Below are 23,428 nucleotides of genomic sequence, written 5' to 3'. Positions count from 1 at the left end.
ATGTAGCCTGCTCCTCTCAAACACTTCAAAAACTGCAAATACAAATGGGCTCGGCTCAGCATTAAGAGGCACAGCCTAGCAGCCTGGATTTAAAAGCAAGTTTTCTTTGTGCTCCAGCAGATGATGCCCGGAGCCCAGACACACTCAGGCAGCACCAATTGATACCACTTGGAGGAGAGAAAAATGCGGGGACCATAAAGAATTGGCAAGGAAATTGGAGGTGGGTATGATATAAATATAGTCTGTTCATTAATGAAACTACAAAGTAATAATAATAATAATAATAATAATAATAATAATAATAATAATAATAATAATAATAAAACATTCACCTGTCTGCTGTCTTCAAGAAAAATACTTCATTGTCACATACAAACTAGAGTTAAGGACTAGAATTTTATCAAGTAAATGGAAACCCAAAACAAGCTTGTACAGATATTCTTAAATTGGAGCCGATTTTAAAGCCATATTATTCAGTAAACTTAAGGAAGACAACCGCATATCAATAAAGCTAACAGTTCATCATAAAGATGCAGTAATTGTAAACATATGTATTAAACTTTGGCAATAGTTTCATAAAACAAACATTTATGTACAAAAGTTCATATCAATATAAAATGGTCAGGGTGACTTTAGTTCCTTGCTCTCAACTTTAGACAGGTCACCCAAATGAAAATTAGCAAATAAACCTCACAGTTAAATTATACTAAAGCACAAATATACCTATAAAAATGTATAAAACACTTTATCTAATAGATAAAGAATACACAGTCTTTTCAGCAGCTCATATATTCTTCTCTAGAGTTGGTTCTATTGTGGGACACAAAAGCAAGGCTCAATAAATAAAAAACAACTGAAATTACTATTTTATTTTAATCTCATCCTCAGCAGGGATAAAACTAGAAGTCAAGAGAAACAAAAACCAAGCAAAGTACATACATTCTTGGAGTCTGAACAATGTATGTCGAAAGAATGGTGTATTGTTAAAGAAATCAGAGAGCAACCTGAAAATAGAAAAAAAGAAAACCCAAACACGGATAATCACACATTTGAGAACCTCTGTGGTGGAGCTCAGGCTGCTCTAAGTGGAAAGTTTGCAACTATAAGTACAAAAAGCAGAACGATGTCAGATAAATAACCAAATGATGTCCCTGGAAACAAATCCAACCCTAATCTAAATGAAGTAAATGGCAAGAGATAATAATGATATTTATGCCCATAGACTAAAAGAATAATATGGAGAATTAAATAATCTCTTTCTTTGAAAAGATTTATTTAAAAATATAAAAGTTGTAGTCAAACTAACCAAAAGAAAGAGATAAGAATGGAATTAACCAATTAAAGATGAAAAGGAGAATGTTATAATAGACTCCAGTGAAAGGCAGAGGCTTACTAGGAAATACTTAGGAGAGAAAAAGGAAAATCTTGAAGAAATGCATAAATTCCAAAATATTTACAGCCTACCAAAATTAATGCAGAAGCTCGAAAAAGCTTAAACAGACCTATAGTAAGCAATGGATGGAGGCAATCTTTTGTTTTCTTTTTTCTTTATTTTTATTTTTCAAATTTACTCTTCTCTCATATATTACATGGCAACAGCAGTCTCACGTCTCAGATCTGCACCTCCTTGTCCTCCTCCTCTGTCCCAGAGATAGCAATCAAAATGGCATATCAAGTTGCAATAAATCTAGGTACCTCCTCTCATGTTAAGGCTGAAAGAGGAAACCCTGTAGTTGGAAAAGTATCCCAAAAGCAGGCAAAGGAGTCAGAGACAACATCCATTCCCACTGTTATGGGTCCCACAAAAAGTCCAGCTACACAACCATAACATATGTGCAGAGGGCCTAGGTCAGACCCAGGGAGGCTCCCTGATTTTCAGTTCAGTCTCTCTGGGCCCCTAAGAGGCCATGTTAGCTGGTTCTGTGGATTTTCTTATGGTGCCCTTGACCCCTCTGGTTCATACAATCTTTCCTTCCCCTTCTCTACAGGATTCTCCAAGTTCCGTCTAATGTTTGGCTGTGGGTCTCTGCATCTGTTTGCGGGATGAAGCCTTTCTTATGACAGTTGTGCTAGGCTCCTGTCTATGAGTATAGAAGAATATCTTCTTTCTTTTATTTTCCAGTCCTCTTTGCTTCCTCCTCAGCTATCCAGCCTCTGGTTCCTGGCCCTCTAGGCAGTGTCAAGGATGGGCCTCCACCTCCATTACCATGGGTCTCAAACTGGACCAGTCATTGGTAGGCCACTCTCCAACTTCCATGCCACCTTTACCCCAGCACATCTTGCAGGCAGTATTAAGATCTCCCCAAAAGGAGACTGGAGGCCAGAGATAATCACTGTGGAACTCCACCAAACATTGAAGGAAAAGCTTATGCTGGTACTTCTCAAACAAACTGTTCCACAAAAGAAGGAGAGGTAAAAGTGTCACAGAACTCATTTAACTCCACCAGTGTTGCCCTAATGTTAAAACTGGATAAGGAAGAAAGCAACAGATCAATTTCCAGGCTGAACCTAGACATAAAAATTTTCAGTGAAATACCTGAAAACTGGATTCAACAATTTAAAGAGATCAAACCTCAGGGCCAAATTGGTCTTATTCTGGGAATGTAAAGATGGTCAATATGGTTCATCATATGCAGATCTGACATGTAATGCAGAAGAGGCTCAAGGGAAAATTTTACATAAACATTTCAGTAGATTCAGAAATGTGTTTGACAAGATTCCACATCCATCATGGGCAATATTCTGAGGATAATCAGAATAGGTTCTTCTAAAACCTAGAACATGTATATAACTTCCATGACTCAGCTGTACCACTCCTAGGTATATTTCCAACATACCACAAAGAAACTTGCACATTGTGTCTGCTGCACTCTTTGTACAACGGCTAGAAACAGAATCATTGTAGGTACACGTAAACAGACAACGGGATAAAGAGAATGTGATACATATAATGATGCTTGCTTAGACATCAGAAGCCTTAAGTTATATGATTACTAGGAAACTGAATTGATCTACAAATTATTACATTGACAAAAATAAGCTAGAAACGAAAAGATAAATACCATATTTTTCATATGCAGAACTTCAAATTTCTATGTATGTGTATTATGTATAGTATGCATACATCATGCATATATATGTACTCATTTGGGAAGCAAACATATTGGTCAGGAAACTAGAAAGGGCATCATGAGAGGGAAAAAAAAAGATCTTTGTGGAAAGGGGAGGGGGAGTAAAGAGAGAGGACAATGAAATGCATATGGCAGTCAGGTAAAAGACGAGCTTTTATGAGGAGAAAGTGACCATCAAGAGAGAGTGGGGAGAGTAATAGGGGAAGAGATGAGTAGAAAAAAATACATAGGAAAATATAAGGAAACTCATTACTTTGCATGGTAGCTTAAGACATCAATGAAAATGAAAGCGATTTGGAAATAAGGAAACACATTTGTTCTTCTCTACACTTGTAGTTAACAACTCTCGTTAACTACAGAACACATTACTCTTTAAATCATTAAGACAATAGTTAGCCTGGATTCACATTGCCAAATCATGCAGGTTAATAATAAACAAGAACTGTTGCAAAGCACTGAAAAACAATGGTATATATTCTCAAAATTTCTCACTGAAATAACTATAGAAATAAAGAAATTAAGAGAGTCTTTCATCTGAAATGTTGACATTGACATAATTAATCATAGGAAGCATTGTACCTGTCCTCTCCATCTAATTTTGAAAAAAAGAAGAAATCCATTATATACTTTAAGGAACCAAAATAAATACTAATAACAGTAATAATACTAATAGTAGTAGTAATACTACTAGTAGTAGTAGTAGCAGTAATAATAATAATAATAGGAACTGTGTCTCTTGACAAACTTCTTTTGAGAACATCCATTCGTGAGGGTTGCAAAGCTGATGTCAGAATGCAAATGCAGGAAGACAGTTTAGATAAAGGTAGTGCCGATCATTTAATATTGTAAGGCAGATATTACAGAGCTTAGACATGGGTATCTTGCTAGTGTATGCTGATTCAGTGTTATCTGTCTGTAATACCTGTAGCTTTTCTGCTCTTTCCCCCTCCAAGATCTTCAATGAATAGTGAAAAACAGGCAACAATGTGAACTATGGCATATCGTTTCAAGTTCTCAAAACTAATTGGAGGACTATGTTTCTATTTCACTTTGTGAGTTAGGTAAAATGGGAGAAAATTAATTCAAATCTCACCCAAGATCATGTAACAAGTAGGAAAAGAAGTAATGAATCTGACTCCAAAGCCTGTGCTCTCTTTGCTTTACAGTATATTGAGATAATGGTAAAATTTTTTCTGCCTCTCAAAGCACTGGTCCCCAGGAGTTTACTATTCTAGTCTCTCTGCATTGTCTAATATACACATCATGTTCCTAATGGCTTGTACCATCTCTTTTTATAATCTAGCCCCTCCAGTGTCTAAGTAGAAGGTAAGTAGGTATGTTCACTTGGGTTTGCTCTCATAGAAAATAATGTAATTGTCTTTATAAGGCAGTCTCGTGGGATGGACTGCGTCCAGGAGAGCAGAGTAACTACTGGCACTCAGAGAGCTTGGAATGGAGTTGAGAAAATATGAAAACATAAGCTCACTCATCCAGGACTTCTTCAATTAAGGTACTCTTTAAATGCTCTCAGGACTGTAGAACAAAAATGGGATGAAGCGTTATTTGCCACAGACAGAAGGAACGATCGCATACTTCACACATGTGCTACCTGATGGTACCCTAGGAGGATGGTTGTTTTCCTTCTCTTTCTGACGTGTTTAAGTCTAGTCTGTTTTGTTTTTGTTTTTGTTTTTGTTTTTGTTTTTGTTTTCTGTTCTTGTTATCCTTAGTTCTTTTGTTTAAATACTGACAATCACATATAGTGTTCCATGCAGTCTAGAAAAGTACTCTACCACTGAACTAGTAGGACCTTGGACTTTTTCCAAAACTGCTTTAAACTCACTGAAAGTTTATCAAAACCGAGGATTCTAGGGACAGCTCAGGGAGAGAAGACAAATAGCTAAGTATCAGAAACAAAACTCTAGCCAGCATCGTGCGTTACAAAGGCATGCTTTTCAGTGAAGAGAGACAAAAGTATGGTTTCCACTGAAGTCTTCCAAGATTGTGAACCAGTAGGGCTGCCTTGCCTGGCCTTGGGGGGAACAGAATGTGCTCAGTCGTGATAAGATTTGAAGTTCTGGGGTGGAGGGGTCTCCCCTTTTATGAAAAGAAGGGGAGGGGAGAGAGGGAAGAGAGGGGGACCAGGAGGAGACAAGGGAGGGGGCTGTGGTTGGGATGTAAGGTGAATAAACAAATAAACTTAATTTTAAAAAAAAGATTGTGAACTTAATTGCACTGTGAAACAGGCACAACTTCCGGGATAACAATAGTGGCCAGCGACCACAGAAACATGGAGCAGAATAAACGTAACAAAGCAAGGCAATATTTTATTCAACATCTGCATAATTGCAGTAATCCTTAGCTTGAAAACCAACATAAATAAGTAATAATACATTGTAGAGTCAGTGACATGCACTCTGATTTTATTTATGGATGATTATACTTCACTGTATTATTCATGCTATGTATAGACCTACCACTGAAACCCCAGCACTGCTGAAACCAATGTTTTAGCCTTACAAAAATGCTTAAGTTTAGCAATACACAAAGAAATTCCCCTCCACTTTGGATTATATCCATGACATTTAGCATAAGTGATTAAACTACTAATACTGACTTTGCTCAGCATTTACTATATGCATCTGAGCCTCCTTTGTACCAGGGCATATCATCCACAGATGAAATAAAAGGCCTCTTAGTGAGAATAACATATATATACATATTGTTTAATTGGAATGATGGCTATGCTTTTCAATGGCCAAAATCAAACTTTTCAAAATATACCATGGAAAGATTTTTAAAATCAGCTCTCAATGAATCGTACACCCCCGTGAAGGGAATTGAAATGCTTCTCTATTTAGTAAAATTAAAGAAAAAAGAAGAGAAGTTGGAATTGATTTTTCTCTATGCTACGTGTTTCCTGCCCACAGGTTCATTGTTAAGCAAGATCAAGCTACTGACTTTACGGAGCTAATGAATTCACAGGCAGAGGCAAGTGAACGGCTGTGCCAGTTCAGTGTCTGATACCTACCTCTCTAGGATACTTATTTACTGCCTACAAATAAGAAATGGACTACAATGGAAGGGACACTGACTCTTATCTATATATCCAAAGTATCAAACTTTGTGTATTTTATACAACTCTCAGATTGATTTAGACTAGGCTTATACATTGACCTTGGCAATGCCTTAGTATATTACTAAACTTCTCTTGGCCTCATTTTTCTCATCCTTGGAAAGGAACTACTTGTTCTTACCTTAGGCAGTTTGTTATGAATCCACACAATTATAAGATAGGAAAGATACTTGTAGAAAAGATGCAAAGAGGAATAACTATACATGCCCTACCACCCATTAATTTAGCTTTCTGTATTATTTTTAAATGGACCCCACACATGATGAAGAACACACATCACAGAAGGTAACAAATACAACTCTCTGGATCTAAATGTTGTTTTTATATGTTTTATAACTATAGCTTTAGGTATGTCCTTTATAGCGAACAGAGGAAGTCACTTCTAATACAAGCAAATGACCATTCTAAACACGAGCCTTTACATTGAAAATGGCAGACCAATAAAATTTTGCTTACGTGTAATAAGGACAGGAAACATATGCTAACTATTTCTAAACTGAACGTTTGGATTCCTAATCTGAAAGTTTACAACTAAACCCAATATTCGCACCTCACTTTCCAACGTTCTTACCATAAAGAGGATAGCTAGGGCTCTATACTTTCTTGGTTTTCTTCTGTTTGCTCACAGACAACTATCAGTGTACACAGGTGTTATATTTCTAACATTGATCCATATGTTATATTTCTTAAAATATATGCATGTGGGGTAATCTGTTTAAGTTTTCAAAACTTATTTCTTCTTAGTCCTACACACAGTTGTAAGTTGGAGGTTTACAGGAAGGGGATCTCATGGACAAAATTGGCAGCAAATAATGAGGGGAGTCACACCATTAGGAAAAAAATAGCTTTAAAGAAAGTAGTATAGACAATGAAGCCTTGCAGTAAACAGACTGACCTTAAGGGATAGACAATCTCACACACATTGTGGGAGATGCTAAGTTACAGAGCAAGAGATGATAAATTATTTTCTCAGGTGAAAAAAAAAAAACCAGAGACTATGACGAATGTCTAAAAGCCATGAATTCCTAATCCCTTTTTCATGAAAGCTGGGGTCCTGAAGGGTACAAAGATATTCTGAAGAAAGAAAACTCTTATCCAGTAAATCGGGAAAAGGTTAATAATTCAAAAGGGACTTTGCATTAGCTTTACAAAGATAATTTACATAATGCACAGTGGTCAAATATGTGCAGCAAGTTGTTTCCTGGTTACGTTAGACTTCTTTTCCATTAAAATAAAGCCAGAAACCTTGAAGAGACTCTTATTCTATTGAACATTACCTGGAAAATTCATCCTAGTTTATTTGTTATACATATGATATATATATATATATATATATCATATTTCATATACATGATATAGCATGTATCACACATGGTATACATCACATATATGATATAGCTCATAGCCTAGAATGAATTTTCTACAGGATCTTCAATGCAATATATACTTTTCTAAGCTTCAAAGAATGAAAAATCTTTTTTATTTTGAAAATTTCTTTTCCATGAAAGCCAAATATACAGATAGCACTCAATAAATATTTATAGGAGTTATATTCAAAAATTAGTTCTTGGGGTAAGCCTGTAGTTAGTTTCTCTGCATTGACTTTTGGATAGACACAAATTTAGATAACTTCCTCACCTTTCTAAGATCCTTTCCCAAGAAAATAAATATGACAAACATTTTTATATGGTAGCATATAAATTGGGCTGCAATTTATACAATGTATACAAGCTGAGATTACTAGATTTCACTCAAGAAATATATAACAAATACTATCTCATCATAACTATCATCATTATCAGCATCAGCAGCAGCAGCACTATTATATAATGATTACCCTAGTGTGCATAGTCCTAGTTCTCTGTATGAAAGGTTGGCTAGATGTCAGCCATCTGTATAAAGGGCTGTTACATTAAATGCATTTTAATGACATATAATCATTGAGTACATATTGGAGAAGGTGATTGTGTAAATCATAGTAAAAGGTGATGTAAATGAATGTCTGGTTGCCAGCTCTTTTCTGGCTTATCCTTAAAAATGTATAAAATTTAATAGGTAAATCTCAAATGCTCTTAAACTTCCCTTGGCCCTTAAATCATCTTTGCTACCAAAACCGAACAGAGACTTTCAGTGTGGATGCAGAGCTCAGAAGAAAGATGCAAGAGAGCAGAGACCTGAAGTCAAAAAACCAGATCTTGGAGTTTGCTGCAGTGAAGTACACTGAGGCAATTACTCAGTATCTATAGACTTAGCTTTCTCATTATCTCTATGAGAAGAAAAAGAAGATGATTTTTACAAGATTATTTTCAGAGAATTAGTAATAATTACACAAGGGAGTCTGAAAACATAGAACAGTATAAAATATTTAATACCTAGCCAAAGATTTACCAATAACTTAACTGCTGTATTTTTAAATCATGACATTGAATACCTCCTATTATAAGGAAAGTGGTGAGACATAAATGGAGGACACTAGCATAGTATCATGCCAATGTGCTGGTCACTTATTTCACCTAAAGGGCACCACGGTGATCTTAGACACAGAGTAGGATCGTGTCTTAAATTAGAAAGGTACTTTTCAGAAAGACTAAGAAAGTTTTGTAAGAATCCCTATTACAGTCAAACAAGGACTTCAGGAAACATCTGAGGGACTTCAAGCCATTTGTACTTCTTTTACATTTGTTTATTCAACTCTGTCTGTCTGTCTTTCTGTCTGTCTGTCTGTCTGTCTGTCTACCCATCTATTTACTATCTATCTATCATCTCTCAGTACTTATCTTTTTCTGGAGTCAGTCAAAATAAGACAGTCTTTGCACTTAAGGATATTATAACAAAGACACACACAAAAAAGCATTTAATCTTTGTGCAGTTTCTTTTCCTTGATAAAAGTCGTTTGTGTCATGGATTTCTAATGCCAAAGTTATGTAACACTGACTTTATGTTCTAATAAAATCAGGTGTGGTGCCACATGCATTTACTCTCAGAACTTGGAAGGCAGTAGCAGGAGGAACCGAGGTTCAAGGCTGTCCTCAGCTACATAGCAAGTTTGAGGCCAGTTTGTGCTACAAGAGACATGTCAGAAACAACGTACCCTATGAATAGATTTTTAGGCCATATACAGTATTTATGAATACAACTCAATGACATATTTATACAAACTAAACGATTTTAAGTAGATGAGACTGAAAAAATTGACTACAATTCACATGTGCTCATATAAACAGGTGCTCAGATTTCATTCTTTTTGTATTTAAGTATAGAGTAATTCCAATTAGTATGCAAAGACTACAGCTGAAATAGGGACAAGCTGAGCTGGAAGAGATGGTGAGAATTTAAGAAGCTGCATAGGAAATCAAGGTATAATTTAAATTTTTATTTTTAATTGTGTGTGTGTGTGCATGTGTGTGCATGTGTGTGCATGTGTGTGCATGTGTGTGTGTGTGTGTGTGTGTGTGTGTGTGTGTGTGTGTGTGTGTATGTGTGTTCAGGTAAATAATCTTAAAGCAAATTAGGAGTACCTTGTAACCCCTGCCCATTTTTTTAGATACCTTTCAGTCAATTCTCTGATGTAAATATTTTATGTACATGCTGTGCCATTGTGCCATAGTTTGTAGGCACATGTCTGTACTTAAACATGAAATTATTGGGTGAGAATACGGGCATTTTCAATTCTAAAATACATTGCTTTCTTAGGTGTTTTTCATGATCTACAATTCCAACATGAGTGTATGTTTCTCTGAAATCTCATTAATTCCTGAATTTTTTTTTCTTATTTGATACTTGTAGCTTGGTGTCAACCTTTTTGCATTAATCTGTCTTGGACTGGGAATAGATAAAGACAGAGTCTCTCCTTAGAGCCCAGTAGGTCTCCATGTGTAGAGAAATGTTTTCCCATAAAGGCATGGGGCCTCACCCTGGGAACTCACAACAGCTTGACTGTGCTGTGAGGGAAGTTCATTATTCAGTGTAGGCTCATTGAATGGTAATTTGTGGTACGGGAATATTCTGATGTGTACCTAATGAGGTTATGGGAATTAAATGAAATGTCAGGTGTTTGGTTCATAATAGGAGCTTAGTTAATGTCGCATCCTTTAATTTCCTGATTAAAAATTACATTAATCACTCAATAGACTTCCCCTCGCTTATTGTGTAACTGCTTTCACATCAGTGGTATCAAGAAATGGCATAACAATCCCCTTGAGGGTTTGTTAAGACACAGGCTGCTGACTCAAACTCTGTATCAGTAAATGTGCTGCGGTCCTCAGAAGTTACATCTTTTTACAAGCATTCAGGAGGTCTGCATGATGCTGGTCTGGCCCTTGGGACTGAGGCTTCGAGAGCCACTATTCTGCATGTATCAGTAGCTTACAATAGTATTACATCACTGCCTGTGGAAGTCCAAAGGGTGGATGAATTTAATCAGGATTACATTGATTATCCTGCTGATCAATATGCTGATGCTACTCTCGGTAATGCTTGTAGAAGCAATAGAACCTAGATGAGCATGATGCTTAACTATATGGAGATGAAAGCTACCCACAGAAAAGGAGGAGAGGGGATGGTGTGCATCAGGGAGGGAGGGTCCAGGTCTTGCTGTGTCTATTTTGTTTAGGAAGTGGAAGGGAGAAGGCAATAATAACACTAGCATTCATCTTTCAATGTCGTATCTTAGGTATGTGGACAAATATTGCATGTTTTATTTACCATGATGCACGATGTGCTGGCAATATTCACTATTTCAAAATATTTAAGTTGAAAGATTATCTATTCATTTGGACATAATAGAGTTTTGAAAACTTTGCCAAGTGTTCTCCTAAGAGCATGAAAAAAGTTCCTGACTGTTTCACCTGTCCTGCTGACTGAGGTATTCCTTCTTTCTAGATGGCACCCAGGAGCTGGTAGGCAACCATCCTTACTCTATGAGAAAACATATTTTATTTAAAAATAAATTAATAATCATTGAAGAGCATTATCTGTTTAATCCTACAACAAAACATTTATGTTTTCACATTCCAATACATTTTCCAAACTATACGTTGTCTTAGAATATAATCAATTCATATTTTCACTTAATATTATAAACTAAGCATGTGTTCTACCTTATTCCTTGGTTTGACTGGGGAAAATGCTCATTTTATCTATAATAATTTACTTAGCCACTGCTTTGGAGGCTTCTTATGTTTTCTGTCAGTATTACAAAAATGTTGTAGTGACCATGAACATATGGATACATTATTCCTATAGAAGCTTCATCATGGTAACTTGCTACATTCCTTCTATACATTTCCAAAATTGATATGCATAGGTCAGAGGTAGATAAGTGTAGTTATGACTATTTTCACTTATTATATTCCAAAATGGTTATGTATATTTACAGTGTGTCTAACCATATATCTGGATAGAATAGATATTGCACTCCCGTAGGCATAAATGTTGTCTGACCTCTAGTCCTAACATAATAGTGTTAGATGCATTATGAAGATCATAAAATACAGTTTACTAATAAACAGAATACTCACTGGGTTTGTATGACAAACTAAGCATTACCTTAACATTTCAAATGAATGATCTCTACTTCCACAACTCTGCTTGGGAGGCACTGCTATCTATACTTAATCAATGTTAAAAACTAAGGTCCTTTCATGGCCCCTGGAGGGGGAGACCTGGTGGCATCCAGAGGAAGGATAGCAGGTTACCAAGAAGAGACTTGATACTCTATGAGCATATACAGGGGGAGGAAATCCCCCTCAAGAACAGTCATAGGGGAAGGGAATAAGGGGAAAATGGGAGGGAGGGAAGAATGGGAGGATACAAGGGGTGGGATAACCATTGAGATGTAACAAGAATAAATTAATAAAGGAAAAATAAAAAAATAAAAAAGGAAAAAAGTGAGACCAAAAAAAAAAAAACCAGTTCCAAACACATAATATATATATATTCTAGCCACATTTGTCATCATAATATGCTTGTATAATGGAGGTGTATATCAGTATATATATATAATATATTCTTATTATATATTATATAGACATACTTATATATAAGTGTATGTATAAGTATATATGTAAGTATATATACATAACATATATAATATAGCATATATTATAATAATTAATAACATATAATTAATATATGCATATATTAGAATATGTATGTGTAAGTATTTGTATTATGGGATCTATGCACTGTGTCTATACATACACAGCTCCCCATTGACATATATGTGTATGTACAAAATTCATATAAGTGAATATACAAAAGAGACAAAACCAAATATACTTGTTTGTTATATGTATTTGTATATACTTATGCACTGGATAAATCAATCTTTCAATGTATTATTGCCCTATTGCACAAGTTAAGTATTGATAATAGTGGTAGATTTAATGTGCTTAGTATCTTTTAGAAAATATATTCATAGTTGCACCATTCAATGCATTAGTTACATGAACACTTTTCCTCTTGCTTAAATTAATTGCAAAATGAATTTATTAATATGCAAATAACATGCAAATCAAATAAATATGCATATTAATTAACTTTTTAAAGAACAGTTGCATTTTTAGATAGAGAAAGAAGTTCCACAGAGGCAAGCACATATTTTATTATTCCAACCACAGACTTAATCAAACAGCAATTACTATTATGGTGCTTTTTAAAATCATGTCTGACAGTTAAAACTAGAATATTTTCAGAAAACCTGTCACCAAAAAGAAGAAAGAGTTAAGGAAAAGAAGAAGAGACTTGAAACGCAGATGTAGGGACTTGAAATGTGCTTATTTATTTCTTGTGTGAATCTGACATTTCTCGTTTTCAAGGTTTTTTTTTCTGTAAAATGGGGTAAATTATATCAACTTCATGGAATTATGCAATGACTGAAAAGATGAATGAATAAATGATTCATATTATTTGCCAGGCCAAACTTTATATGCTGGGTTACAATGGTAAACAAAACACAGAAGTACTTGCCATCACTATGTTTATGCCTTAACCATATCCTCTAACTTCCAGATTGGTGCTTTATGAACTTCTGAGACCTCTGTATTATATTTCATCCACATACCTGACTGGAGAGAGGCCATACTGAGAACAAATGGAAGGAAGGGGTAATGTGAGAAACCTCCTTAATGGAGGAGACGCCTCATTTTCAGCATTTGAACCAATATGTCAAATTAAGCCTAGACCTAGTTCTGTACACAGCAGTGTAAGAGACGGAAAATTGGGCCAAAGAACTACCTAGGCCAAGTCAGTCAACCACACAAGTGAGAAGCAATAAAGCAGGAGTTGTTTTAAGGAGCTAAGTTTCAGAACAGTGTGCTAAACAAAAAGGAAGCAGAAAGGCAGGCCATTCGTTTACCCAGAACAGAGAGTTTTCATAACACAGAATATAACCCCAAATCTGAAGACCTCATCACTCAATCTCTACATATTTATATCTTGCTGCTGATCCAGTCTCATGTAGCAACATATTTCTCTCCATGTTGTGACATAGACGCACTGATATTATTTTATTTTTCTCTAGATTGCAATAGTTCTGCTTTTGTTCTTTCTTGCTAGGGAGTCTTTATACTTACAGGTTCCTCAGTTTACATAGGATGATGCTTTTATTCTCTGCCTCTTTTCCTGTGTCTTGGATCAAATACCATTAGCTCATACAGGTCCTTGCTGACTGTACTGTCTTCAAGTGCCATCCATCACAATTATCTAAAAGTTCCTTTAGAATGCATACAACTGACTATGGTTATACTTGCTCATGTGCTCAGCTTGGTCTCACTATCTTAGAGAGCATGTGCGCTGAGAACATTGGTACATACCACTTTACCTTTGTCACTGCTGTGTTCACTACTGTGGTGCCTAAATCAGTTTTTGCCATTTAGTTGGCAGAATCCATGAAGTTGTTGAATAAATGAGCAAAAGAGAAGAAAAACCCAGATAATTACAACATTTTCAACATGTCTCTCAACATGTCCAGAAGAAATGTCTCTTTTGTAAAATCGTTAAAGGCCTGATTATACGTTCAGGTTCTCCTTTGTCTTCTGATTATAAGTTCTTTTATGGGAAAGGCCATGTCTTTCTGATTAATTGAGCTCAGTGTCTTGTGAATAAACTGTACTTAGATGTACATACAGATCTGTGGAATAAAATTTATATCGAGACAATTTAAATGCCTTAGAAATATTAGTTCTTCATGGAAGCTCCACAAAATGGTCACAATTTTGATTGTTGTACTGGCTAACCAGCCTATCCTCCTTAGTAAGTTCCAGGCCACTGAAAGACTGTGACTCAAGAAACATGATGGCATCTGAGCATAATAGCTTAGCTTGTCTTCTGGCCACCACATGACCACATATATGTGTACACTTGCACATACATAAGCATGCACACACACACACACACACACACACACACACATACACACACACACACAAAAGTGAAAAGGCAATGCTTATACTTACAAAAATATTTGTTAATAAAAATATCTAAGAAAGGATTTTTATGCTGAGTGCACATTAATTTAAATTTCATCACATAAAACATTGGTATTATGTTTTAGTTTTTCTCTTATGTAACCACTTTATTAGGGTTTAGGTGATTTTTGAAGTCTATATGGGTCAACAAAAGATACAACTAAAGCAAGAAGACGGATATACTGAATGTTACATTTAAGTACATCAGAAAATCTTATTTCAAGTTACCAAACTACCTATGACAATAGGAAAATCCCAATGGCCCACTGCTGCACCTGATGGTGGCATGCAGTCAAGTGTCTACGATCAACAAACTGATGTTCTTTTCCCTGGACACCGGGCTTTCATGACTATAGCCAACTTGTCCTTGAATGAAAACATTGGGTTGATTTGTTCACAAATCTGGGAACAGAGATTATGTTTTACAGAATAGATGAAGCCACATAACTTATTTTAGTCACTTTGTGCAAAGGACCAAAAATTGCCTTCTTGAGAGGAAATTTTGTCTTCTAGACTTCAGCAAAATTATCGATCTCTTAAAAATTAGACTCTACAACATGGTTGGATTGAGAGATGTGTCCCTTTTCTTTTATCTTTCATTCTTAGGTTTGGAGATAGCGGTTGGAAAGATATAGAGGGTAATAGAGAAATACATAAGGATGATAGGACAAAAAGTAGAGTAGTGAATCTACTCCTCAATTTAATGCCTTAATTGTTACTCACAAGGCTACTTTTAATTCAGTGGTGTAGAAGTTTGTACATAGATGCAAAATAAGTTTAATTTTAGGTACATTGGTTTAGAATTAAAATTTAAGGTGATCATTATTCACACACATTATATATATTTCTACTCTAATACGTGGTTTTGTACCCATACAATTAAATTATAATACCATGTTTACTTCCAATACTTTGAAGGTGCTATTGCAGGCTTTCTAGGATAAATTAGCTATACAAGTTGATTGTTAGTTGATCAAATCATGGTCATATCAATTACTAGTCTATTTTTATCACAAGACTATACATCATACCTGTAACAGGTAGATATGATTCTATAGAAAGATAAGGTAAAATAGATAAAGTCTTCAAAAACCTCAGAGACATACAGAATATGATATTTTAAAATGTTTTTCTTATTTTAAAGATTCACTGACAATGAGACATGTTAACTCCTGGCAACACCCAGTCTGCCTCAAAGAAGATGGTGAGCATCAAAGAACCTCCTTATGGAGATGGCTTCAAATGCGGCCAACGAGACACTGGGCAAAATGTCCTTGTTTCTACCATAGACAGAATTCTACATAAAAATGGACAGGCTTGGATACAGGCAGAGTCAACAGCCAAACTCTGCCAATACAGGGTAAGCAAGTCCCCAATAGTCCCTGCCTCACAAATATGTTTGTTAGATATATTGGGCCACAACGTTGAAGATGATGCTTCAATGTAATAGAGAGTTTTGGGTTACTTTTCAGACAGCAAACTGACTCTGTCATCTTATTGGGAAGCTGCTAACCTGCACTCCCTGCATACTAAGCTAATTAATTTTATTCCTTCTCAAGTCTCTGATGGGGTTGAAGAAAAATAATAAAAAATAATAATTAAAAAGTTAACATACATGTTAAAATCCAAGAGACTAATGATTGAAAAATTTAATATCTAGATGTACATCATATGGAAATCATCACTTCAGTGCAGAAGACAAAGGAAAACAACATCAATAAAACAAATAACAAAAGGATTTTTATAGTGTTGTTTGTACTAGTATAAAGCTAGACACAAGCAATTCTGTTATGTTAAATGTGTAGGGTAGATATCTATAAAGAAATTAAAATGAAAGAATCAAATTAGTATTTATCCAAATGTACATGTTTTTAAAATATTGAATGAGAAATTAAAGTAAAATGTGTATGGCATAAAACAAGATATGATCATAGGTAAAAGCCACACAAAAGTCCCCCATTATTTTTATTAGATGTTCAGAAGTGTGGATTGAAAAAATATCATATTCATGACAAAGAATGCCTAAGGAAATATTAAGAGGACTATATAATAGTATGTTTAAAATAATAGACAAAATGTTAGCACTAATTTTAGACAGGGGTACGCTCAGACATATCTTATGGTCTTTGCACTTTCCTATAGGATCTCTGCATTTTACTTGAAAATGAAATGTTTTAATTGTCCCAAATAAGCATCCCCAAAGCAACTTCAGTCCTATTGGGAAATGTCACTTAGTACTGTAGGACAATCCTAGAGATTTCTGTGAATCAGATGTAGTTATTGAGCCTCCAAAACAAATGGTTCAAGAGGAGTGGAATCTAATTTTTTTCAGTTTTTCATTTTTAAAAAATTTTACACATACATTTATATTATTATACATATATACAATAAGCTACATATTGCAAGAAGAACCATGACACAGTCAGGAATTATATAAATGGTACATTCTTAGTGTTTTGACTATTTGTATTTGGCAGCCTTGAAGAAAACATCTTTCCTAGCTTGTGAATCAATATCTATCATATCTCATCATTATCAACTTCAAAATCTATCTAGGTCTAAAAAATCTTAACCCCTAAACAACTAAGCTTATTTATAAAACTAAACTATCTTGTCTTCAGAGGAGACACTATGATCATGTAAGTTTAAAACAATACACAAACAACTATTCAGAGTCTGTAACCTTTCTGGAAATTTTTGTGAATCACATGTTTTTAACTCTCTTCTCAACTTTCTTTATCTCTCATCCTGATGATTTTGTCATCCATTAGTTCTACCTTTTGTTTCTATATAAAAGCTTCGTGTGAAAATCAGTATTGAATTAAAATATGACTTACAGACTTTTGTGTTTGTTATGAATCTGCTTAAATTTTTCAACATTTCATGCAATTCAAGATATTTTTGTTTTTGTTTTTAACTTCAATTGAAATGATAGCTAAGCGAGATATAGATTTTTAAAAAAATAACAGTTACATTGCCTGAACCATTTGAAGATATTATACCAGTAGCTTTAGACTAGTACTCTGGGTGATGGAAATCTTTATCCCTTTTAATGATCCTCATCAAAGCACAGTCATCTTCTCCTCTCTGGATATTTCATCCTGACATTCTGTAGTTTCAGTTTGTTGTGTTTGCATATATAATTGTATTTGGTTGTGCTCTCTAAGGAATGTTATCTTTTAGAATTCTAAACACAAGAGAAATGTTCATATTAATAATACACAAATATTTTTTAAAACAACAGAGTGTATCATGTCACTAATACCCAGAACAATAAATAGAATATGACCCACACCCAGGCAAAAGCCATGAGGATGGTAAGTCTTTTAAACCCAAGACTTTTAATTAAGAGATATGATGGTAAACTTTAACTTATTCATTTAGAGCACATATTTCAGGGTTTTTAATATCTATATTTACCCTTTGGGTTAATAGTGAGCCCACCTGCATGAAATATGCAGCTCTTAATATCACTTTGAGTAAGTTATCACTCACTGTGTTTAGTTCTTCTCCATGCACTCAGGGATCATAAAGTGTAAATTACCCCATAAGAACACTATGTTAACAGTTCATGGAGCAAAAAGCTTTCCAGGGATACTTGACCATAGGGCACTAGGACCTCGAAATAATATAATTGCAGGTGAGGCTGCAAGCAGTTTCAGTGAAAGTTTTGGCCTTATTCATGTTTTAGTCCACAAAGAACAAGTAAGCTACAGACACGATATACTAATAACACTATCTTGAGAGTTTCTTTTTGTAGTTCTGCATTCAGAAAAACAAGTGGACTATTAAAAAATACAGGAATGTTTTCTTCAAGGCTGCCAAACACAAAAAGCCAAAACACTATGAATGTACCATTTAGATAATTCCTGATTGTTTCATGGTTCTTCCTGCTGTAGGTAGTTTATTGTATAGATGTGTAATAATATAAATGTATATGTAAAAATTTAAAAAAATTAATTAAGAATAGAAGAAAAAAGGTAAAAACACTAGGGAAATTTTAGGAAAATAGTAGTTACAATAATTGATTTCAAGTATTAAACTGACCTTGTATACTGAAAATAAATTGAATTTAGTAATAGATAAAAATTCCTCTTTTATGTACTACTACACAACAGAGACATATGCTCAACCATGTTCATAGCTGCCTTATTCATAATAGCCAGAACTTGGAAACAACCTACGTGTCCCTCTATAGAAGAATGGATAAAGAAACTGTGGTACATTTACACTATGGAATACTACTCAGCTATTAAAAACAAGGAATTTCCAAAATTTGTGGACAAATGGATTGAACTAGAAATTGTCATAATGAGTGAGTTCACACAGAAGCAAAAAGAGCTAAATGGTATATACTCACTTATATCGAGACACTAGTTCAAGGTGTACGTCCCCATGAAAAACTGTACCTACCAGAATAATGGGTAAGAGGGGAGGACATCCTATTGAAACTTTAGGTGTGAGAAGCCTGGGAGAAAGAGGAAATGGAAGGATCCAGTGGGTCCTGGAAAACTACAGGCGAGTCTGGGCCCTGGGGCCCTCCACAAACTGTGGCAACAGCCAAGGAAAAAATAGGCAGTAAAAACCTTGAACCCCTACCCGGACTAGCCGATGGACATTCTCCACTGTTGAGTGGAGAAGGAGATCTAACTTTCACACAAACTCTGGTGCCACATATTTGAACATGTCCCTTGGACGGAGATGCCTGGTGGCACTCAGAGGAAAGATAATAGGTCACCAAGGAGAGACTTGATACCGTATGAGCATATTCAGGGGGAGGAGGTCCCCCTCAGACACAGACTTAGGGGAGGGGAGGGGAGTAGGGGGGAAGTGGGAGGAAGGGAGGAATGGGAGGATACATGGGATGGGCTAACAACTGAGATGTAATATGTATGAATTAATAAAAATGTATTTAAAAAAAATAAAAATAAATAAAAATTCCTCTTTTACATCACTAAATTGATCTTGCCAAAAAAATTATCAACTAATAAGTGGGTGCATTTTTCAGCTGTTAGAAAAAACAGGAATAGGTCTGAATATGGGAAGTTTTATAATTTTTGGAATATATTTTCCATCTTACATTCAGAAAATCATAAGTAGTCATAATTACTGATAATCTCAAATACCTGCTAATACTGTTATAGTATATATGTAAAATTTCCATAAAGCTGTTTGTGTGTGTGCATGCACTATGTGTGTATGTATATGCTTGTGTGTGATATATATATGTAGGTGTACATACAGGTATATTTTCGTGTAGGACCTTGTTCATGAACTGGCCAGAGATAGATACTGGATATCTTCATTGGTCACTTGCTACCTTATGTTTTGAGAGCTGGTCTTGTGTTTGAAGCCACTGCTCATCAATTGGGGGCGGGGCCAGGGAGGCTAGCTGACTGGTGAGCTCAGGAGATCTATATGTCCTTACGTCCTTTCCCCTTTATCAGAATTACAGAAATGCATGTTCACACCTGGCTTTTTATTTGAGTCTGAATACAGGTCCTCGAGCTTGAACAGTAGAGATATAACCATCACCCCAGCGTGAGCTAATTATATTAAAATAAATGAAATATAACATGATTTATGGATCCATGAGTGTGTTTACTGGAAAAAGCTAGCTCCCAAGCTTCTGTAAAATAAAATGAAAACACCATAAGTCAATTGGATTAGTAAGGATGAAGCACAGAAACAAGTTGGCTGATATTCTGTAGCTATTCTGCACAGCAGTTTAATTTTACAATTACTAATACTCAAGAAATTTCCTTCCATAAAAAAATAAAAATAAAAAGCAAGTTGCCATAGTAACTCAGTGCTAGAACCTCCACACAGACCAAATTTAGAAGAGCCATACTTATTATTTTATTGTATGAACTACTTGCTTGGTACAAAGAAAGGAAAACCGAAATTAGATTTTTATTGCACCTAGTCTACATCTGGTTTGCACACTTTTCTCATCAATTATCATAGGAATTGAACAAAAGAGGCATCATTATCTTCCAGATGACAGAAGAATCTTTGGTTCAGTATGGCCAGTCACTTGCCTTGAATAATTGCAGGCACAGGGTTCTGGACAGAGGTTTGCTGAATCTGTGTTTATAAGAGACTTTTCATCTTCACTGGACCTCCTTGTATTTTTTCTAGAATACAGAGAGACATTGCTGCTATTTGAAAAGGCAAATTGGAACAATGACTATCGGGGTGCTCTACACGAAAGAGATAATATAAATGACAAAAATGACAGTCCCTTCACTGGCACAGTAACTCACAGGGGAATTGATGGGCTGGTGCATTTGTCCTAGGGGGCAAAAGGACTAGTGAGAGAATCAGCTGAACAATTTCCTATTTGTCTTATTCAAGCATCCTAATGGGTACCATTTTTTTTTGTCTCAAAACAGATATTGTAAACTCATACACATATCATTAATCCTAATTCCAATTCTAATTGGTGTGTTGTATCTTTTTATTCATCAAATAAATATTTACTTAGAGCCTACCATACATCAAGATTTATGCTGTTTTAGGACTCACAGGAAATCTTCCAGGAGGACAGGCATGGGATCATTTGTACCCAAGGGAAATTCAAAAGAAAAGCACATTGAGATTTGGTTACCTAGAGAGCTTTAGCAGACAAAGAAGGAAAGGTAACTGCCTGAATACTAATAGAGATTTTCATCTCAGTGGGAGTCAGTTAGATGATGCCTCTCATTTAAAAATGCCCCAAAGAGTGTGGGAGTGCAGGACAGAAATGTAGTATATGAGATCCAGAGGCCAGTGATTGGGCCTCATAGCCTCAGGGGATGGGAAATCCTATTGACCTAGTTTGCTGTAGCATCAGTACTGGGGATTAACCCAGCCATTGCTTGTGTGTTGATAGGATGAAGTGAATTGAGTTCCAGCCTACTTCCCACAAGGCATTAAGAGGAAAGGTGCCTTCAACAACCACCCACAGTCTGCAATAACACCCAAACTTCCTAGTCTAACTTTTAACATTAAATTGCCACCTGTTTCATCTTCTGTCTCAGATAAGTGTTGTTATAAGTGGGGCAGAAACTTATCTGTGATGAGTGAATTCTTTTTCCTTTTTACCTTCTCTGATCTCTACTCTGCTCCTCCAGTGGCAAGACAGGAATGAAGTTAGTACTTAGTTCTACAGTTCTTGAAGGATGAAACATGTCAATACGTATAAAGCCTATGTAGTTGCACAGGGTGCTACAAATTGTACCATGATAATCCATTTCTTGCAGCAGGAAATTGTTCAACCAGACTACTTTTTTTTTTCAGAAAATGAATACTATACTCTAGAGAATTATGTTGTATGTTATAAGTGATATTGAATTCAGCTCATTTGTAGGTACTCAAACTGATTCAGTCACTCTTACTTCTATGCCTGGTTCCTTCTTAAATTTCCTTTCTGTTCTCCCTTTCTTTTCTCTGTATTGTATGTATGTAGTTTGTGTGTGTGTGTGTGTGTGTGTGTGTGTGTGTGTGTGTGTGTGTGTGTGTGCAGATGCACACAAATTGAGGCTAGAGGACTTCAAGTGCCCTGCTCCATCAATCTGTTTTATTCTTTTGAGACAGAATCTCTGTCACCAAAGCTAGAGCTAGGCTGGTAGCCAACAAGCCCCAGAAGTCCCTCTGTGACCCATCTTCTCCCTCACATATACTCCAATAGCTCTGGGGTTACAAGTGTGTGCACACACACCATACCCAGGTTTTATATAGCATTGGGGGATTTGTACTCAGATCCTAGCACTTGGACATCAAGCCCACTTACCTGCTGAGACAGCTCTCTAGCCCCTACATTTCCTTTTTTATTCTTCTTTGTTAAATTCAAATCTCATATTAAATTCTGATATCCACCCATGAATGTTTGGCTGCTCACTATAGATTGATCCCTTTACTGTGAAATGTCACACACTTATTGCACATTTCTTTTTATTGTATTCTTACACAAAAGCCCTTTTGAAAGAAGCTTCCATTTCATCTACTCTGTTTTAAAATCTCTCTGAGCAGCTACCTAATACCATCCCTATCTAGAGAGTCTTCTGGAAATAATGGCTTGCTAATGCAATGAAAGATGGCCAGGAATGAGGTTCCATGACTTTATTAATTAGTGGCCCACTAGGGTCACATATGTGAAGCTACTGGAATAGCTTACCGATGAAGTCTAATCCTCAATCACTGAGTCACATTTCTTCACTATATGAAAGTCACTGTCACTTTGCTCATTCAACCTAGTGCTTGACTGTGATAAGCCCTGTTATCATGTAGCTCACATGCATTTCTGTTCTTGAATGTGATCCCCCGCCCCCCTACACTCCTGTAGACTGGGTATGGTTTGGTTTGATGCTCTGGTTAATGGATGTGGCTTCTCACTATGATGGTTTGCTTGGTTGGTTTTGATGTTGGGTTTTTTGTATTATTGTATTTGTTTGCTTGTTTTTTTACATATGTGGTCCTCTAATGTGAATAGTGGTTAAATGAAAAGAATACTTCTAAAAATGAAATGGTTTATTCATATATAATAGTAGAAAGTCTTGACACCATGTAGCTTGATCCTTATTGAGATATATACAAGAGGTACATTATCCCAAAATATCCTGACATCCAAAACTTCACTATGTCCAAACAATAACTAACCAATTCTATTGTTTGGGTTATAAAAGCAAGATGCATCTCTTATAATTAAAAGT

General features: G+C 35.6%; 1 protein-coding gene and 1 long non-coding RNA gene across 16 annotated transcripts in view; one reads left to right on the top strand and one right to left on the bottom strand.

Moving 5' to 3' along the window:
• The window catches only part of DLG2 (discs large MAGUK scaffold protein 2), a gene marked incomplete at its 3' end in the record, with an annotated part of 1,901,401 nt that overhangs the window by 1,221,788 nt on the left and 656,185 nt on the right, over nt 1–23,428 (bottom strand). The window lies entirely within an intron of this gene.
• LOC311583175 overlaps nt 15,823–23,428 on the top strand; it is a 35,592-nt gene continuing 27,986 nt past the window's right edge. Inside the window, exon 1 of the long non-coding RNA XR_014774390.1 lies at nt 15,823–16,095. This is a non-coding gene — a long non-coding RNA (uncharacterized lncRNA). The remainder of the gene's footprint in view (nt 16,096–23,428) is intronic.

Source organism: Acomys minous (assembly GCF_964271855.1).
Source record: "Acomys minous genome assembly, chromosome: 2".
Lineage (NCBI taxonomy): Eukaryota > Metazoa > Chordata > Mammalia > Rodentia > Muridae > Acomys > Acomys minous.
This window is presented reverse-complemented; position numbering and strand designations above follow the sequence as displayed.